Source organism: Oncorhynchus nerka, linkage group LG6 (assembly GCF_034236695.1).
Source record: "Oncorhynchus nerka isolate Pitt River linkage group LG6, Oner_Uvic_2.0, whole genome shotgun sequence".
In the NCBI taxonomy this organism is placed as follows: Eukaryota; Metazoa; Chordata; class Actinopteri; order Salmoniformes; family Salmonidae; genus Oncorhynchus; species Oncorhynchus nerka.
Window position 1 is genome coordinate 48,736,644 of NC_088401.1, and position 19,107 is coordinate 48,755,750.

Here is a 19,107-nt window from a genome sequence, read left to right on the forward strand (position 1 = left end):
GAGTGGAGATTGGTTGGCGTAACTGGGTTGAGGGTAGACTGAGTTATGCAACTAAATATTGTGTTTTTAATCAATAATCCCACATTTATTTGGAAACATTTATGGGATTATATGCACATTTTATTAGTAATATCCGAAATACAAATTCAGTGAAGGCCATGGAGGTCAAGACACAATGATTGGTGTCAGTGGAAAACAAGATAGTTTCTGATATTAAAGATGACATTTATGTAACGTTTCTTAAACTTCATTGCAGGGGACATTTTAAAACCAGAACCTGGAACTGGAGCAGCGGTTCCCAACCTAAGGATCCTGAGTTTCCTGGGGGGTCCCAATGCCTTATTGATTTGAGGGATTTAGGGGTCATTTTGGGGAAAGGTTGAGAACCCCTGAACTAAACACAATGCTGTGCACAGGGTTATCTTTGTTGTTGCACATAATCAGTGGGGTCTAGAATTATTGAATCCCTTGATAAAGATGAGCAAAAAATACTGTATAAAATATTGTATGCAATTTTTTGGGAGGGGGGATTATATTATTTTACACTAATACAATTGCTCAGAGAGAGATCATGTTTAAGATGTAATAAAACAAATCTTTTAAAAAAGTCCAAATGATTGGATCATGTTTTCAATACTCCTGCACACTGCCCTTGCGAGGATAAAAAATATGAGATTGGAGAACCATTTTTACAGATCCTTGATGTCGTCTGTGCTTTATGGATTGCCTTCAATTCAACTCACAGGTTTTCCAGTCCGGAGGCTGAGATGGCCATTGCAAAATGTTGATTTTGTGGTCAATTAACCATTTCTTTGTGGATGTTGTGTTGTTGAGATTGTTGCCTTGCTGGAAGATTCACTTGTGGCCAAGGTTCAGCCTCCTCGCAGAGGCAACCAGATTTTTAGCAAAAATGTATTGGTTCTTCATAAAGCAAAACAGCCCAATAAAGATCCACCACCATATTTTACAACAGGGATGAGATTTTCTGAAAAGGCATTGTTCTTTCAGAGGCAGAACCCACCATTGGCGTGCCTGACCAGAGCTCTATTTTCATGTCATCTGACCATAGAGCTCTTTGGCTACGCACACCAATGGTGGGTTTGGCCTTCAAAATTACAAATATGCAGAAAATACCTCATATGCATAAGATTTTAGCAAAAAGCTGAGTTTGGTTTCCTCGCAAGGAGAGGGTACTGGAGTACTGAAAACATGGGATGCAATTATTTTGACAGCCATCTTTGAAAATTCTGGACCCCACTAGATACTTTCATATTTCAGTTTTTATTGAGAAATGTACACAGTGATATTCCAAAAGTTACAAATCCAGTCAAATTGAAAAAAGGGACTTGAACAAAAATTGTACAACTCAATAATGCATCAGATTAATAAGTACAAACAGTTGCTACTACAATACTACAAAACAATACATCAACACTAACTAGCATGACAGCGATGGACTTTGTGACATCGGCTGATGTAAAAAGGGCTTTATAAATAAATTTGATTGACTACGGAGCCATGTGGGCAGACTGATACAGTCATTGCTAAACAATCTCTCTCAGAGAGTCAGAAAGTATTGCCACAGCGATCATCAATCATCATGGTTGTCATGGCAATGGCCATTGCCCCAACGGTTGTCACAGTGACAGGTAGGGTTGGAAGGTCAGTTTTTGGTGGTCTTGAGTAGGCAGGTGAAGAAGGGGTGTCTGAGAGCCTGGTCCAGGGAGAGGCGTTTAGTCGGGTCATACTCCAGCATCTTCTGGACCAAGTCAAACAGCTGTTCGTGGTCAGCACTCTGGGCCGTCATGTATTGCTGAGAGAAGAAGACAGAGGAGATGGTTAGATTCATCGATATCAGCCAACACAGGACACACCAACACTGTGATTCAGAAGGCTTTATATAATTCGCAATACAAAATAGGTTCGCCCATATTGCAAGAGGCCCTCCTCACCTTGAGTGGTTTGCAGTGTTTCCTCACATATCTGCCAGAAGAGCTGTGTGCGTCCCAGTCCAGCTTGTAACGATGGACGTACCGACGCTTCCTGGTTTTCTGCAGGAGGTGTACAGGTATGGTGCCAAGGACCCTCTCCATCATAGCCAGGTGTTCTTTACTGTCGTGGGTCTGGAGGAGAGAAGAGAGATGGAGATGAGGCTACATCCAGGACACACTGATCTACCCTTGCATAGAAAGAAGCCTGAACACCTTAAGATGAATGGATGATTTAGAAGGCATTCTAGTATGACGCTGTTGATGTGACAGCAGATAGTCACCCACCTGGAAGAGAGTTGACCCCAGGTAGTACTCGATGAGGATACAGCCCAGACTCCACACGTCACAGGCATGGTCCCAGCCCAAACCTACACACCGAGAGAGAAAAGCATTACATCACTAACAGAGAAACGAAGGATGCAAGAGCCTCATGTGCCCTGGTTAACAGAAGTGCTATAGGGAATAGGGTGTCATTTGGGACACATCTCAAGTCTGTAAGCACCTGTATCACATACCATCAGTAAGTGCCTGAACTATTAATTGGTTGATAAGAGTAAATATTTATTGTACTTTCATTGTAAATATGTAACCCATTGCACTTTTCATCATTTTTTGTGTATTATTCTGTGTTTTAACAAACTATGTACTTTGTCCTTCTAAGCAAATTACCAAATGACTTTCCCCCTGGTGGGATAATAAAGTTGACCTAATCATGACTTGCCGTTGTGGCAAAGTTGGTATCTTACCCAGAATGACCTCTGGAGCGCGGTAGTGGCGTGTGGACACTACGGAGGTGTGGTGGTCGTGTTCATACGTGGCGTTGCCAAAATCAACCACCTTCACATCCGGGTTCTTCAACGTCCTCTTGTCACGTCTCTGTAGGGCAGAGATGAGTCATGACAAATATTCATTTGAGTTAGTCAGACAGTACACAAAGTCAAGTCATGTAAGGCTTGACAACCAAATCAGTGAACCAAATCAGCGAACTTCAGTTCATTTAAGGTGAGTCCGTGTATTGTCAAATCGGAGAGCAGGTAGATAAGACTCGTACCATTTTGGCATTGTACTCGATGTCGTACTTCGAGTCCACAAACAGAATGTTCTCTGGCTTCAGGTCAGTGTGTGTCAGCTTGTTCTTATGCAGGACTAAAACAAACACAAACAAAACACAATCAACACAGGCAGAAAAGTAGACAAGACTCGTTTCTATTACACCATATGCTTGGATACACCCGTATTAGGGATGTGCATCTTTTCCTTTCAAGACAATTCGATAAGCATCTAGATAAATGCAGCCTTTGTTTTTTGTCCTCTCCTCCTGGTTCTGAAATCACTATCACCCATAATGAACTTGTCATTTTTGCAGATTAAGTGTTTGAGCTAGTAATCTATCAATATTTATCATTTACAAATGAGCTATGACAAGCCAATGAATATACAGCACAACTTTGGATTTACACCCCCATCTCAAAATAAATAAAAAATATATATATATTGTTGAAAGCAAAACAAACAAAACTATTGCTGATGGTGAACCTGAACAATCAAAATAAAATATATTTTAAGTCCCATTCAGCAGGTATAGCCAGATCAGTTGTCTCCGGTAGTTCACTTCTATTCTGGTAAAATATTTTTCAACAGTTGTCACTTTATAATTTTAATGCTGAAGGTGCAAGACCAGGAAAAGGAGCGAAGCTGGGCACAGTGCGCAGTTTGACTAGGCTACATATATTGCCTGGGGTTGTTTGGCATGCAAAATGACTTGTAGATCAATGACTGTCAACATAGTCACATGCAGTTCGACACTGAAGGAGAGAACTTATCAGTTGTCACAAAATATTAGGTATTTTCGGAAGGTAGAAAAAATGTAATGTGATTGGTTACGGGTGATGCATAACATTTGAATTGATTTTCTGACTGATGCATGCTACATTTGGATCAGTTTAGGGTCTGCAGACTGACATCCCTAACTCAAATCACAATCTCTGTCGTCACCACTATTTACAATGTCTGCCTCTCAAATGACACCCATATTCCCCCCAAAATGCACTGCACAGAGAAAAATAGGGTGCAATTCGGGACACACACAATAATTCAGCTGTGACATTTAGCAGTGGTCTTATCCAGAGTGGATGGTGGTTACTACCACAGAAATCCTATTGACTGACTACTCCAATACGTTCTAAAATGTAATTTTATGGTAACTACTCACATCGTACGGCTCTGATGATCTGGTAGGCCATGATTCTGATGTGTTCTACGGGGAAAGGCTGGAAGTTGTTCTGCTTAAGGAAGTCATAGGTACTGAGCCCCAGCAGCTCAAAAGATATACACACGTGGCCATGGTGGTCGAACCAGTCCAGCATCCTCACACACGCACTGAGACAGAAAGAGGGAGGAGAAAGTGGGGAAGGACAGAGACAAAAGAGGGACCTGCATTTACATTTTTGTCATTTAGCAGTTTGCAGTTCCTATGCCTTCCACTAGATGTCAAGTCTTTAGAAATTGTTTCAGGCTTGTATTCTTATAAATGAGGGAGTAAGACCAGTCTGAATGAGTGGACCCTGACGTGTCACAGAGCTTTTTCATGCGAAACCCGAGAGAGTGCATTTCTTGTTTACCTTTTATATTGATGACGTTATTGTCCGGTTGAAATATTATTGATCATTTAGGCTAAAAACAACCTGAGGATTGCATATAAACATCGTTTGACATGTTTCTATGAACTTTACGGATACAATTTTTTGTCTGCCTGTTTTGACTGCGTTTGAGCCTGTGGATTACTGAAGAAAACACGAACAAACCAGAGGTTTTTGGATATGAAGAGACTATCGAACAAAAGGAACATTTATTGAGTAAATGAATGTCTTCTGAGTGCCACCATATGAAGATCATCAAAGGTAAGGGATGAATTTTATCTCTATTTCTGAGTTTTGTAACGCTTCTGCTTGGCTGGTTAATGTTTGTAATAATTTGTCAACTGGGCTATGTTCTCAAATAATCATAAGGTATGCTTTCGCCGTAAAGCATTTTTAAAAATCTGACACCGTGGTTGGATTCAGTATTATAATATATTTGATTTTTTTTACCTTTATTTTACTAGGCAAGTCAGTTGAGAACAAATTCTTATTTTCAATGACGGCATAGGAACAGTGGGTTAACTGCCTGTTCAGGGGCAGAACGACAGATTTTGTACCTTGTCAGCTCGGGGATTTGAACTTGCAACCTTTCGGTTACTAGTCCAACGCTCTAACCACTAGGCTACCATGCCGCCCCAGGGTGACAAACACCGATATTTAATAATTAAAGTGAGATATTTTAGCGATAGTCCATAAGTAAAGTGTAAGCCTGGCAGATAGCCTACTACTGCTGTGTCGCCAACTGCTGCATGTGTGACTGCTTCTCATCTTCGTAATGCAGGGCCAACCTGATTTCTGCTAATGTATGTGGCTTGTTCTAACTGTGTGTGAGACTTACTATCTCCGGTCACAGTCCAGAGAGTTCATCTGCTCCAGCACCTCCACCTCAGCCATGGCCGCCTCACGGTAGCGGTCAATGTTTTTAATGATCTTCAGTGCCATGCGAGCACCACTTCTGGAATCACAGACGACACAAACATCCAACAGTTAAGTCTAGAGAAGGGAGAGGCGTTCAAACGAGAAAGTGAATAACAGATTGAGTTTGTGAGAGCATATTGTACACATTCGAGCGGGTCATTCATCTCGGCTCGAGGGAGGTGCTCAAAAGTTAACGGAGAGAGCAGAAAGAGTAGCACAGTCACCGTGACATCCAGAAGTTTCCAGTGAACGACTTACTTAGAGTGATCGATGCATTCCACGACTTTTCCAAAGGCTCCTTCTCCTAGAGTGGACACAATCTCATCTACAGGGATGAAAGAGTACTAGTTAGAACCAGAGGAGTGACGACTGGCATCCACTACCATGACACCTGATCTGCCACAAAATGGCTGCCGCTAGCACTGATTTGACCTAAGCTGCTTTGTTTGATATGGATTTAGCATTATACTGTCTGCAACTAGAACAGAACAGGGCTCCAAGCCAACAGCACATAAGACACAGTACACACATCACACTAATAATGGTGTTATGTAGCAAGGTGTAATACTAATCAACATTTAACAATACAGTGATAAACACTACCCGCCCAAATACAATACATGCCTACAATAGAATGGGTATTTTGCAACAGTACGCCATATCAAAACCAAACTGTAACAACAAAAGAGATATAGATAGTTGACAGAGAAAAAAAGGGGAATATATTCTATACATCTCGCTCTCAGCATGTCTCCCCTGTGATAGACCAGGTGACCCTCGTCATCATCCACAACACTCCTGGATCTTTTCCTGCTCCTGCGATGATGGCTCCTCTGTTGTCCCATCACGACCATCACCACCATCATCAACCATCAACCACCATCATCATCGACCCAGAGAACATCAGGCCAGGCCACCACAACCGGAGGGAACGTGCCATTCATTCATTCAGCGGGGGGGAATCGGACGTGGGGGAAGAGATTCGGATGGATCGGCCCATTCAGAGTGGGTGGGTAGTAGCGAACCAGGCAGCGCCAGCGGACCACAGCGGGAGCAGCACATTCAAATTCAGCCCCACCAGAGAAAGGCATAGGGGGCGTCACCACATAGTGGGTGTTACAGAAGAGAAACACGGCAACAAGAATGTTCATGTGAGAGACTTTCTCAAAGTAAACGGTACAAAAAAAATGATAAGCTATCACAGTGTTGAATATGCTAATATGAATTTGTCTCCTTCAAGTTACAGTTCCTGGTTATCTTCTGACTGTGAATGATAAATATAAAGCTTCCCTTGACTATTCTTATTGAAGCCTCGTAAAGGTGTTTGCTCCTAGTCTGTTAAAGTTATGCCTAGATGATCGTCAGTGAATTTTGGTACTAACATAGGATCCATAAGTCTTTTTTACTGTGGGTGTGGTACATACGGCGAGAGATACACACACAGAATGCTAACACCATTAATAACCATATTGGGAAGGAAAATGAGAAAGTAGGATGTTCTCATACCGAGTAAGAGGAGCGTAAGTGAGAAGGGCTGCGTCTCCGCCCTCGGCGGCTACTGCGTCTGCTGCGGCCGCTCTTGCCGCTCCGACCAGATGATTTGCTGTAGTGGTGCCACTCCTTGTCCCTTTCGCGGTCTCCGTCTCTATCCCTGGAGGCGCCCCTGCTGTCCTCGTCGTAGCCCATCTCCAGGCTGGCTACTCTGGCCCCCTTGTCCTTAGACTCTAGCCTCTGCTGATTCAGGCTGTGGGTCTCCAGGTAATGCCTGAAAGGGAGAAACACAGCTTAGCGACTGACTCCTCCTCCTGCCTACTTAGCCACTGCTTGGTTCCAATGGCTTCACCGACACCCTATCCCAAGGGGCTTTATATGTATTAGTAACAAGCTGATTTACGACTACAGGGTGCTACATCATTATTACAGTGTTCTTGGTGTGAAAGCCTAGAGTCTGGCGTTCAAGAACATGGTAGATTCATAGTTCTAGGGGTAAACTGACGCAACAAACTAGACAGACAGAACAGATCATAACATGTAGGGCGGGAGGTAGCCTAGCGTTATTTACCGAAAGGTAGTTAGTTCGAATCCCCGAGCCGACATGGTGAAAAATGTGTGGTTCTGCCCTTGAGCAAGGCAGTTAACCATCCACAACAACAGCTCTCCGATTTAGGATTGAGTTAAAAGCGGAAGTCAAGTTTTGGTTGGACCTTGTGTGCAATTGACAAAATAAATGTTATCCTTTCCTATCAAACCTTTCACATTTATCTATCATAAATATGAGAAGCCGGCTGAATGTATATAATTATGCACAAGCACCCCCCCAACACACTCCAATGTGCACACTGGAAAGCATAGTTGTCCACTACGACAGTTATTGATGTGGCTTAGTGACGAACCCGTGAAGCCCTTTCAGGAGAGGCTTTGAGGAATGTGGTCTGAAGCAGACCTTCAGAGCCACGATGGCACCCTGGTGGGTGTCAGGTCTCTTCCAGGAAAAGGTCTGCGTTGCTGGGGGACTTAATATTAGAGCTGCCCTGCCCTTTCCTCCTGCCCTGGAAACTTCCACCATGAACTTCGCTCACATAGCATACAGCTCAGGGACGGACACAGAAACTGGAAAGGTTTAACCTTCCAGCAATAAAAAAAAGACATTGAAAATGTCCAATGACTTCCCATAAGAGTTAAAACTTTGAAAATATAAAGAGCAGGGTCCATACACATTTTGACAAATGGAATTCCATGACTAAGGAATATTTCAGGATATTGGCAATGAGGCCCATTATCTACTTCCCCAGATTCAGAAACCATTTTCGGAAGTCGGAAGTTTACATACACCTTAGCCAAATACATTTAAACTCAAGTTTTTCACAATTCATGACATTTAATCCCATTAAAAATTCCATGTTTTAGGGCAGTTAGGATCACCACTTTATTTTAAGAATGTGAAATGTCAGAATTATAGTAGAGAGAATGATTTATTTCAGCTTATATTTCGTTCATCACATTCCCAGTGGGTCAGAAGTTTACATACAATTAGTATTTGGTAGCATTGCCTTTAAATGGTTTCACTTGGGTCAAACGTTACAGGCAGCCTTCTACAAGCTTCCCACAATAAGTTGGGTGAATTTTGGCCCATTCCTCCTGACAGAGCTGGTGTAACTGAGTCAGGTTTGTAGGCCCCCTTCCTCGCACACACTTTTTCAGTTCCACACACAAATGTTCTATAGGATTGAGGTCAGGGCTTTGTGATGGCCACTCCAATATCTTGACTTTGTTGTCCTTAAGCCATTCTGCCTCAACTTTGGAAGTATGCTTGGGGTCATTGTCCATTTGGAAGACCCATTTGCGACCAAGCTTAAACTTCCTGACTGATGTCTTGAGATGTTGCTTCAATAGATCCACATAATTTTTGTGAAGTGCACCAGTCCCTCCTGCAGCAAAGTAACCCCACAACATGATGCTGCCACCCCGTGCTTCACGGTTGGGATGGTAATCTTCGGCTTGCAAGCTTCCCCCTTTTACCTACAAACATAACAATGGTGATCATGGCCAAACAGTTATATTATTGTTTCATCAGACCAGAGAACATTTCTCCAAAAATGTACGATCTTTGTCCCCATGTGCAGTTGCAAACCATAGTCTGGCTTTTTTTGGCGGTTGTGGAGCAGTGGCTTCTTCCTTGCTGAGTGGCCTTTCAGGTTATGTCGATATAGGACTCGTTTTTACTGTGGATATAGATACTTTTATACCGGTTTCCTCCAGCATCTTCACAAGGTCCTTTGCTGTTCTTCTGAGATTGATTTTCACTTTTCGCACCAAAGTACGTTTATCTCTAGGAGACAGAACGCGTCTCCTTCCTGAGCGGTATGATTGCTGCGTGGTCCCATGGTGTTCATACTTGCGTACTATTGTTTTTACAGATAAACGTGGTACCTTCAGGTGTTTGGAAATTGCTCCCAAGGACGAACCAGGACTTGTGGAGGCCCGCAATTTTTTTTCTGAGGTCTTGGCTGATTTCATTTTCCCATGATGTCAAGCAGAGGCACTGAGCTTGAAGGTAGGCCTTGAAATACATCCACAGGCACACTTCCAATTAACTCAAATTATGTCAATCAGAAGCTTCTAAAGCCACGACATAATTTTCTGGAATTTTCCAAGCTGTTTAAAGGCACAGTCAACTTTGTGTATGTAAACTTCTGACCCAATGGAATTGTAATACAGTGAATTATAAGTGAAATAAACAATTGTTTGAAAATGACTTGTGACATGCACAAAGTAGATGTCCTAACCGACTTGCCAAAACCATAGTTTCTTAACAAGAAATTAGTGGAGTGGTTGAAAAATTAGTTTTAAAGAGTTCAACCTAAGTGTAAATAAACTTCTGACTTCAACTGTACATATACACATACACAGCCGTTCAAAAGTTTGGAGTCACTTGGAAATGTCCTTGTTTTCCATGAAAACATACATGAAATGAGTTGCAAAATGAATAGGAAACATAGTCAAGACATTGACAAGGTTACAAATACTGATTTTTAATTCAAATAATAATTGTCCTTCAAACTTTGCTTTCATCAAAGAATCCTCCATTTACAGCAATTAAAGTCATGCAGACCTTCGGCATTCTAGTTGTCAATTTGTTGAGGTAATCTGAAGTGATTTCACCCCATGCTTCCTGAAGCACCTCCCACAAGTTGGATTGGCTTGATGGGCACTTCTTACGTACCTATGATCAAGCTGCTCCCACAACAGCTCAATAGAGTTGAGATTGGGTGACTGTGCTGAACACTCCATTATAGACAATACCAGCTGACTGCTTCTTCCCTAAATAGTTATCGCATAGTTTGGTGCTGTGCGTTTGGTCATTGTCTTATTGTAGGAGGAAATTGGCTCCAATTAAGCGCCGTCCACAGGGTATGGCATGGTGTTGCAAAATGGAGTGATGATCTTAAAGAAGGCTCTTTTACCCTGTACAAATCTCCCAAACTACCACCACCACCAAAGCACCCCCAGACCATCACCTTGCCTCCACCATGCTTGACAGATGGCGTCAAGCACTCCTCCAGCGGTTTTTCATTTTTGTGTCTCACGAATGTTCTTCTTTGTGATCCGAACACCTCAAAGATAGATTCAACGGTCTATAACACCTTTTTCCAATGTTCCTCTGTCCGGTGTCTGTGTTCTTTTGTCTTAATCTTTTATTTTTATTGGCCAGTCTAGATATCACTTTTTCTTTGCAGCTCTGCCTAGAAAGCCAGCATCCCAGAGTCACCTCTTCACTGTTGACATGGAGACTGGAGTTTTACGGGTACTATTTAACGAAGCTGCCAGTTGAGGACTTGTTTGAGAAACGGATGCCGCACTAGACACTAATGTATTTGTCCTCTTGCTCAGTTGTGCTCTGGGGCCTCCCACTCCTATTTCTATTCTGGTTAGAACCAGTTTGCGCTGTTCTGTGAAGGGAATAGTACACAGCGTTGTACGAGATCTTCAGTTTCTTGGCAATTTCTGGCATGGAACAGCCTTCATTTCTCGGAACAAGAATAGACTGACACGTTTCAGAAGAAAGGTCTTAAATTCTGGCCATTTAGAGAGCCTGTAATCGAACCCACAAATGCTGATGCTCCAGATACTAAACTAGTTTAAATAATCTAAAGAAGAACAGCTACTTTAAAGCAAGGCATGCCTCATAATATAAAATAAAACATTAAGGGTTCAAACAATTAAGTATGTTTTCAAAATGCATACTCCCTCCAGCTCACATTGTAAAGTGGTGGTGACGCGCTGATAGCCTGTTGCCTGCACTTGAATGAATGAGAGGTGCGTCAATCAATTTTTGAGAGAATAGATATTTTTAAAATCGTACACCAAAACAATTAATACACAATGGCATTTAAATTGTTGTGCAATGAATGGGCTTATAAAATCATCTATTACTCCAGCATTAAACAGCTGAGGAGCTGCAGGAGAATCCTGCTCAAAATCGGCACTGTATGCAGTGCGCATGTTATAGTTGAAAACGACTGATGATGAACAAGCAGTTGTCCATTTTTTTAGGTGTAACAGTTGGGATAATGGGTCAATTCCATTAACAACATTTCTCATTCCTGGATTGAGGTACATTTCCTGAGCCATATCGCTTGTCTCAATGTAACCTTGATTGCCTTCTGACCCCTGTGCAGGTCAGTTTAAACAAGCGTGATGGGATTTTTACAATTATTTAACCAGGCAAGTCGGTATGGTTGGTATTTCTAGTAAGTAAAAGGAGAAGTCTAGTTATGGGTTGCTTGAGGATAGGTGGAGCATCTGATAGTTCTGTTGGCGACTACAGTGAAGTGATGACAGATGGGGTCACAATATTTACCCTTCATTTGATTCGAGGTTAAGTCTTCGAGATTTGTTCTCCCTTTCACTGCTGTGCGAATCATCTTGCCTCTGTCGCTTTCGGCTCTCCACTCTCTCCTCCCAGCTGAACTCATTTAGCCAAACACCAGGGAGCGCATTCGCTTTGACTGCCGCATCTGCCACACAAGTGATTAATTTTCACATTAGATACATAGCTAGCTAACGTTAAAGCTAGCAACATGGCTAGCTGCCAACAAACGTCGAAAATAATTCAAATCTAAATATAGCTAACGTGAAATTAGCTAGCAAGCTAGATATTCGTATACATGTAATATAGTGAATTCAACCATACAATAGGAGACCTATGAAATTATTATTTTGCAAGCATTATCTAGGTAAGTTAGCAAGATAAACATGGTCAATCTATTCTCTTTGTTGCCACTGACTGGCGACGTCTTTGTTCTATATTGCTAATTAGCTAACGTCGTTAGCTTTCTAGCTAACGGTAACTAAAGTTAACTAATAACAAAAATAAGTTAAACGTAAAGTTAGCTGGCTAGACGTCTATAGATAACGTTAGCAACATCTGAGAGACACGCTGTAGCGTCAACACACACAAAAAAACGATTGTCAATATTTACTTTCGGGTAAAAAAAGTAGGGATAGCCAGTTATAGTAACACTTTAGCTAGCTAGCTTCCTGGTTCGTCGACGAAACGTGGAGCCTAGCAAACGGCTTAACATTGAACGGATTATATATGGTTTCCGTTCTTTTATGACACATGCAATAACCTGTCCTCACCTTATCTAACGATTGATGTATCCCAAAATACGAATTAATAGGTAAAAAATGTATTTTTCAGTAGCTACTTCTGTACACTGCACAAACTAACCTGCCTACAAAATGGCGAACTCTGCTGCTGGAACTTTCCATACGTAAGTAAGTAATTGACGTCAAATGCTGTACTACGCCCAATGCTGGGAATTTTGGAGATTGTAGTTTTTTAAGAAAACGTTTCCCGTGGGCATTGAGGAAGAGGATGTAGGTTTCCCCTTTTCTTTGTGCAGCAGGCCTGAAATCCAAACCATTCCTCACCCTCAGTTGGCCCATTCTGATGAAGGTGTCCCACGCAGAAACGTAAACCTGTTTGTTTGTCCCGTAAATAAACTCAGACACCGACATCCATGCAGACACCCAGTGTTCATATTTCTTTATTTCCTTCCTGGATAGTCACCTGTTGAACTGTCCTGGACTAAGTAATGAATGTTTTTGGATTATCAAGTCAAACAGCATTTCCTGATTCTCTCCCCCCCCCCCCCCTAGCACGGTGGGGTACGCTGACAAACTTTTACAGATGCGCAATCGAGCATTCTGATGGACTGTACAGAAACTGCACCGCCCTCAACAGAAACTGCACCGCCCTCAACCGCATGGCTCTCCAGAGGGTGGTGTGGTCTGCACAACGCAGCACCGGGGGCAAACTACCTGCCCTCCATGACACCTACAGCACCCAATGTCACAGGAAGGCCAAAAAGATCAAGTGCAACAACCACTGCCTGTTCACACCACTATCATCCAGAAGGTGAGGTCAGTACAGGTGCATTAAAGCTGGGACCGAGAGATTGAGAAACAGATTCTATCTCAATGCCATCAGACTGCTAAACAGCTATAACTAACCCAGAGGCTGCTGCCTACATTGAGACCCAATCACTGGACACTTTAATAAATGGATCACTAGTCACTTTAAACAATGCCACTTTAAATAATGCCACTTTAATAATGTTTACATATCTTACATTTCTCAGATCACATGTATATACTGTATTTCATACCATCTATTGCACCTTGCCTATGCCGCTCGGCCATCGTCGTCCATATACTTATATGTACATATTCTCATTCACCCCTTTAGATTTGTGTGTATTTGGTAGTTGTTGGGGAATTTGCTAGATTACTTGTTAGATATTACTGCACTGTCGGAACTAGAAGCACAAGCATTTCACTACACTCGCATCAACATCTGCTAACCATGTGTATGTGACCATTACAATTTGATTTGATTTAATTATTTCCTGTATGCATATCAAAAACATGTTTATCTAGTCTAGTAGCTAATAAATGGTCCCATCAAAACATGCCTCCCCTAGCCCTTGATCATGACTCTCAGATCCATTACATTACAAAATAATCATTGGATGAGGGCCTGCTGAGGGGAACAGAGGTCTAAGGCTCTGCATCGCAGGGCTTGAGGCGTCACTACAGACCCAGGTTTGATCCCAGGCTGGGTCACAGTATCATAGGGCGGCGCACAATTAGCCAGCGTCGTCCAGGTTAGGGGAGGGTTTGGCCGGGGAGCTTTACTTGGCTAATCATACCCTAGCGACTCCTTGTGGTGGGCCAGGCGCCTGCAGACTGATTTTGGTCATCAGTTGAACAGTGTTTCCTCCAACACATTGGTGCAGCTGGCTTCTGGGTTAAGCAGGCAGGTGTTAAGGAGTGTGGTCATGTTTCGGAGGATATATGACTTGACCTTCGCCTCTCCTGAACCCGTTGCGGAGTTGCAGCGGTGAGACAAGATCGGTAGCAAGATGGTGCCGACAGAGAGGGTCGCCTCACTTAGGAAACTATGCAGTATTTTGTTTTTTTAATGTATTATTTCTTACATTGTTAACACAGAAAATCTTAACTGTTATTACATACAGCCGGGAAGAACTATTGGATATCAGAGCGACGTCAACTTACCAACATTAATCCAGGAATACGACTTTCCGGAAGTGGATCCTTTGTCTGCACCACCCAGGGCATTTGATCAAAAAAAAAAAAAAAATCAAATCAAATTTTATTTGTCACATACACATGGTTAGCAGATGTTAATGCGAGTGTAGCGAAATGCTTGTGCTTCTAGTTCCGACAATGCAGTGATAACCAACAAGTAATCTAACTAACAATTCCAAAACTACTGTCTTATACACAGTGTAAGGGGATAAGGAATATGTACATAAGGATATATGAATGAGTGATGGTACAGAGCAGCATACAGTAGATGGTATCGAGTACAGTATATACATATGAGATGAGTATGTAGACAAAGTAAACAAAGTGGCATAGTTAAAGTGGCTAGTGACATAAGAATGCAGTCGATGATCTAGAGTACAGTATATACATATGCATATGAGATGAATAATGTAGGGTAAGTAACATTATATAAGGTAGCATTGTTTAAAGTGGCTAGTGATATATTTACATCATTTCCCATCAATTCCCATTATTAAAGTGGCTGGAGTTGGGTCAATGACAGTGTGTTGGCAGCAGCCACTCAATGTTAGTGGTGGCTGTTTAACAGTCTGATGGCCTTGAGATAGAAGCTGTTTTTCAGTCTCTCGGTCCCAGCTTTGATGCACCTGTACTGACCTCGCCTTCTGGATGATAGCGGGGTGAACAGGCAGTGGTTCGGGTGGTTGATGTCCTTGATGATCTTTATGGCCTTCCTGTAACATCGGGTGGTGTAGGTGTCCTGGAGGGCAGGTAGTTTGCCCCGGTGATGCGTTGTGCAGACCTCACTACCCTCTGGAGAGTCTTACGGTTGAGGGCGGAGCAGTTGCCGTACCAGGCGGTGATACAGCCCGCCAGGATGCTCTCGATTGTGCATCTGTAGAAGTTTGTGAGTGCTTTTGGTGACAAGCCGAATTTCTTCAGCCTCCTGAGGTTGAAGAGGCGCTGCTGCGCTTCTTCACGACGCTGTCAGTGTGAGTGGACCAATTCAGTTTGTCTGTGATGTGTATGCCGAGGAACTTAAAACTTGCTACCCTCTCCACTACTGATCCATCGATGTGGATAGGGGGTGTTCCCTCTGCTGTTTCCTGAAGTCCACAATCATCTCCTTAGTTTTGTTGACGTTGAGTGTGAGGTTATTTTCCTGACACCCACACTCCGAGGGCCCTCACCTCCTCCCTGTAGGCCGTCTCGTCGTTGTTGGTAATCAAGCCTACCACTGTTGTGTCGTCCGCAAACTTGATGATTGAGTTGGAGGCGTGCATGGCCACGCAGTCGTGGGTGAACAGGGAGTACAGGAGAGGGGAGCTCAGAACCTTTGCACCCTTGTGGGGCCCCGTGTTGAGGATCAGCGGGGAGGAGATGTTGTTGCCTACCCTCACCACCTGGGGCGGCCGTCAGGAAGTCAGAACCCAGTTGCACAGGGCGGGGTCGAGACCCAGGGTCTCGAGCTTGATGACGAGCTTGGAGGGTACTATGGTGTTGAATGCCGAGCTGTAGTCGATGAACAGCATTCTCACATAGGTATTCCTCTTGTCCAGGTGGGTTAGGGCAGTGTGCAGTGTGGTTGAGATTGCATCGTCTGTGGACCTATTTGGGCGGTAAGCAAATTGGAGTGGGTCTAGGGCAGGGGTGTCAAAGTCAAATGGACGGAGGGCCAAATAAAAAAATCAGCTACAAGACGAGGGCCGGACTGTTCGAATGTTCATTGAAAATTTTTAAATGACGCATATAGTCTAGTGAACCTAATTGAACCTACTGAAAACCTAACAAATATATTACAATATGATCAGATAAATAAAGCAATATTTTCTTATGGCTCTGTCAGTAATCTTTAATTTTCAACAGACACAAAAGACAAATTTCCTTTATATAAATATCCCCATAACATGAACATTAAATGAAAGAAACCGGTATTCAAGGCACCATCAGTAGACTATATTTTCTATTTTAGCAAAGTGGGCTAAATTTACTTCAAAGAAAAAACAATAATAGCAATTTTCTATCATCCACTCAACTGAAATATTTTTAAAATATAATTAGATTGAAATACAAAAAAATAAAGTGCAAAAATCTATTAATCAAAAACAACACTTTGTTTAAGGAGAAGTAACATGCAGTGAAAACAAATATTACATTTTAACTTTTAAACTTGAACTGAGTAAAAACTCTAAATATGTGATTGCACAGTAATGTTCACTTGTTTGAGGTTGAGGGTGATACTTGGTGGTGTCCCATCTTTTCCACAAGTTCATCAATGTTCGGGTAAGGCTCTGAGCTGAAGAAATCCTCAGAATTGAGTGGAGGTGTTCAGCAGTAAGTCGACTTCTGTGTGATGTTTTGTTCAGGTTCATCAAAGAAAACAGTTGTTCACACAGGTATGTGCTGCCAAACATAGACAACGTTTGAGCAGCCTGGATGCGCAGCTGGGGCATTGTGCCGGGGGGGGAACGGGCGAACTCCGCAGCACCCACTGCCGCATATTTTGCCCTCAGTGCATCATTGCATTGGAGGTCAATCAACTCCATTTGGAGGTTTGGTGGTGAGCTTTCCACGTCAACAGCAAATGGGTTACCGAGCAGTTCCAACCTGCTTTTTTGTGCTTCAAAGTCAGCAAATCGGCGTCGAAAGTCAGCGGCAAGCATACCTATTTTATCAGCCAACTGTGTGCTCGAAACGCACTGGTAGAGAGCTTCTCTTTCATGGTCTGGCAGCTGGGAAAGTGGCTCAAATTTTCTTTCCGCATCTGCGTCTCCCACAGAGTCAGTTTGGTTTTAAATGCCTTCACTGTACTGTACATATCAGAGATGACACGATCCCGACCCTGCAGCTGCAAGTTTATTGCATTCAGATGACTCGTAATGTCACACAGAAAAGCCATTTCACACAGAAACATTTCGTCTCGGAGTTGTGTTGTGTCTTTCCCTTTGCTGTCCAAGAACAGACAAATCTCCTCACGAAGCTCGAAACATCTTTGAAGCACCTTTCCCTGGCTTAGCCATCGCACCTCTGTGTGATAAGGCAAATCACCATGCTCCGTTTCTAACTCCGTCAGAAATGCCTTGAACTGGCGGTGATTCAAACCTTTGGCTCTGATAAAGTTAACTGTGCGCGTGATGATGCTCATTACATGCTCCATTTTCAAGGCTTTACCACAACGCTTCCTGGTGTATGATACAATGATAAGCTGTCAGCTCACCTGTCGCGTTTTCCTCTTGCATCTTTTCCCGTATCTTCGCCACCAGTCCGCTCCTGTGTCCACACATCGCAGGTGCTCCGTCGGTTGTCAAACCCACGAGTTTTTCCCAAGGCAGCTCCATCTCATTTACACATCTTGACACCTCTTCATACAAATCATGCCCCGTAGTTGTGCCATGCATAGGACGTAAAGCCAAAAACTCCTCTGTCACGCTTAGGTTGGAGTCCACTCCGCGGATGAAAATTGACAACTGGGCAATGTCAGAAATGTCGGTGCTCTCATCCACAGCCAAGGAATATGCAATAAAATCTTTTCCCTTTTTCACAAGCTGCTCTTTTAGATTGATGGACAACTGGTCTACTCTCTCGGCAATGGTGTTTCTGCTCAGACTCACATTTAAAAGAGTTGCCTTTTTCTGGGCAAACCGTCACAAACTTTAATCATGCAGTTTTGATGAAATCCCCCTCCGTAAATGGCCGGGCTGATTTAGCGATCTCTTCTGCCAAAATAAAAACTGGCCTTGACAGCAGCCTGGCCTTGTGATTTGGCTTTTGAACAGAGCCTGTCGAGATTTGAGGCCTCGTTTTAATTCCTCTGCCTTTTGTAGCCTTTGTTCCATGTCCATATTCTTGTTTTTGTCCGCGTGTTTCGTTTCATAATGTCGTCTCAGATTATACTCTTTCAGTACCGCCACACTTTCTCCACACAGAAGACACACAGGTTTTCCAGCTACCTTCGTGAACATATACTCCGACTCCCACCTTGTTTGAAACCCCCGGTTCTCAGTATCCACCTTCCGTTTTGCCATTTTTGATGGGTATCTGAAAGTTAATTTTACTGTGATGCTGACGACTGCTGTGCCAATAAATATTGAAATGAAGCAGCCTACTGCTCGGTGCGTCACCTTTGCATTGTGGGAAATGTAGTATTGGTGCGTGTAAAAGATCTGCGGGCTGCCGGCTTGCTGCGGGCAGTTCTAATAATAAATCAAGATCATCCCAGGGCCGTAAAAAACCTTCTTGCGGGCCGGATGTGGCCCGCGGGCCTTGACTCTGACATATGTGGTCTAGGGTGTCAGGTAGGGTGGAGGTGATATGGTCCTTGACTAGTCTCTCAAAGCACTTCATGATGACGGAAGTGAGTGCTACGGGCGGTAGTCGTTTAGCTCAGTTACCTTAGCTTTCTTGGGAACAGGAACAATGGTGGCCCTCTTGAAGCATGTGGGAACAGCAGACTGGTATAGGGA

The 19,107-nt window shown here is 43.0% G+C and overlaps 1 pseudogene; it reads right to left on the reverse strand.

Moving 5' to 3' along the window:
- Positions 1-1,262: 1,262 nt before the first annotated feature.
- Positions 1,263-12,066, reverse strand: LOC115130517 (dual specificity protein kinase CLK4-like; annotated as a pseudogene).
- Positions 12,067-19,107: the final 7,041 nt, after the last annotated feature.